Here is a 2,886-nt window from a genome sequence, read left to right on the forward strand (position 1 = left end):
CCACCTTCTTTGCTGAGATAAGGTCTCTTGCTGAACCTTGAGCCCTCTGATTCATCCCGACTGGCTGGTCAGAAAGCCCCAGGGATCATCCTATTTCGACCTCCCAGACTCTGGGATTACAGGAATGCTGCTGCTGCGCCTGGCTTTTACATGGGCTGGGGGTTTCACGCTTGGGTCCTTCAGGATTGCAAAGTTAGCACTTTCTATCTGACTGGGCCATCTTCACAGCTCCCCCAACTCCCAGAAGCAATTCTTCCAGCTCCCAGTTGAAATATCATTTCTTCAAAATTCCAGCATGTATACTTTTTCAACCATAGGAAAGTACCCATTTCTGGACTCGCAATTAAGATACTAAATTAATTCTGAATATATTTGCTGATTACTCCAGCATTCCAGGTCATGGGTCTAAAGAGTCTGTGACTCTAAAAAACAAATTAAGTGCAGATGGATGTTTTCTGAATAGATGTGACCCTACTATTTGCTCCTTTAGAAGGATTGGCATCCAGATAACAGAAATAATTATGTCCTACTATAATTTATGGAATGATTAAAATAAATTTTCCTGGCCATTTCTGAGTAGTGTAAAAAGCATTTGAGTTCTTTTGCCCAGGGGAAGGGTGTGTGGATGAACACAGGGTTTCCACATGCACCGTGCTCCCTGACTTGTTTCTAGAGGCCTGTAGTTATAGGAGAAGCATTGTGGTAGAAAGGGAGAGATTAAGATGGTCAGAAGCAAGACACACACTGCTGAGGTCTCCAGAGTGGGCAGAGCCACTGCACACTACATCGGAGAGCTGGCAGTGCCTGCATGTGTCACCAAGTCTCACTCTAGGTGGCCAGCAGATACAGAAACTCCAGGGAGGTCAGGCTGAGTCTCTGTAGAAACTGGACCATGTCACAGAGCTCCTGCCTTCACAGGACACAAGCAGCAAGGTAGGAGAAACCCTTAAGGAGTGGCGTGCATGGCTGTAACCCCAGCACTTTGGGGGCTAGGGGAGGAGGAGTGTGTTCAAGGTAGGTGTGAGCTACATAGTGAGACCTTGCCAAAGGAACAAATAAAACTTACCTTTCTGAGGGTTCCATTTCAGATGCATGAGCGGCACATGTTCAGACTCCATGGCTGCTTGATTTCCTGTCTACTATTTGATCACAGTATCAAGGACTTTTCATTGATATCAATTTAACTCATTTCTGCATTTGGATTAGGATATAAGTCATTCACTGGTCTTTGCACAACCCTAAGCTGCTGTTGAAAGAGGTAAAATGGCAGCTCCTTGGATTTAACAGTCATCCCTTCCAACAGGGCCTCTGGCCATCCTTGTTTGCTTGCTCATGTTAGTGAGGGGAAAGGAGTAGTTCCCATCATGATCTGCACAATCCAAAATGGCTCTTTTCAGACGTTCTCTGACCTTCGGTGTGGTGTGGGGTGAATGTGGTGACTCTTGTCCCAAGCTTTCTATTTAGTTATCTAAGAAAGAGCCTATTCACCTACTTCCCGGATTTATGTCTATTTCTATAAAGACTTGACTGTGGTTATTACTCGCTCAGGAGGAATAGGGTTGGCATCAGAATGGACTAAATCCCAAAAGGGACCATCTCCATGAGTTAAGTAGACATCAACACATGTTGAATGAGTTTGGCCTCATACAGGAAGTGTTTCCCGGAGGCGTCATCTTAATAGCAGCTTCTATTTAAAGACTGCTGCCCTGGTGCCTCAGCCTTCCTTCAAGACTCGGTCCTCAAAACAGCGCTGAGGGGTGGGTATCTTCCCTCACCTGGGGAAGGTGAGGTGGTGAGACGAAATGAGGGGACCCGGGGTGTGATCAGAGGGACTCTAGAAGCAGGAGTGTCGAGAGTGTAGCATGCGAAGGGCTGGTTGTCTGTTCATCTGACATGAAGTCTTGCCTTGTGGCGGCTAAAAGGCCAACTTCCAGAGTTGTTCTCAGGAATTTGTGACTTAACGAAAACACCGACCAGTGTCTGTCCTGGCACGGTCCCCTCCGTGCTGTTGAGTGCTTTCCTTCCTCTTTTTTTAAATTAAATTTTGTATTTGCCAAAACGTTATGTGGGGTATGCAAAAACAAACCAAAAAAATAGAAAGAGTACAACAATAATTGATTACATGGTTATCAAAGAGGGCTGTGGAGGGAGTCCTGGGCAGAGGTGGTCAGAGGTGGGAATGGGGCTTCCTGTGTCTGTTTGTCAGGTTGTCTTGGTTTTCAGTTTGTAAATGTGCTATCACACATCCTTAATCCTTAATCTGAGCCTTCCCTGGTGGACAAGTCTACTCACTTTTCTGGCTGTTCCCATGTTGATTTTATTCTATCCCATTCTCTCTCTCCATTTAATGTTTAATCTGCTCCTGGGTTTAAAAAAGAAAAATAACCCCAACTTCTTTGTGCAAATAATGCCTATGAATAATCTTATGCTTTAGGCCATGGCTCACCTTCATATCCCAAACAACATTCTGTTGTACTGTTTACAAAAAGACATGTATTCTATACTAGATACAGTACTAAGCATTTACCAATACTTCATTGAATTAAACAATAAGATGTTTAAAAGTTAAAAGATTTTTTTTTTAATTTATAAAAACACTTCAGTGGCTTGTGATTATAGAAAGAAACAGATCCACATTCCTTCCTAGAAAATACATAGCTCCGTGTCCAGTGTCTGTCTTCCTGCCTTGCACACTCCTGATGCCTGCTGCTTCCATCTCCATCTCCACTAAGCCCTCCATGGCCTCAGCATCACTGCACTGTTTCTCTCCTTACAGCCTCCCACCTAATACTTCAGTAAACACTTGATGAGTTGATGAAGGACCAATAAGCTGGCTTATTCTAGCCTAATGCTACAGACTAAGTGTTGCTATTAATAGAACAGGAC

The sequence above is a fragment of the Onychomys torridus genome, chromosome 10 (genome assembly GCF_903995425.1).
Source record: "Onychomys torridus chromosome 10, mOncTor1.1, whole genome shotgun sequence".
Classification (NCBI taxonomy): Eukaryota; Metazoa; Chordata; class Mammalia; order Rodentia; family Cricetidae; genus Onychomys; species Onychomys torridus.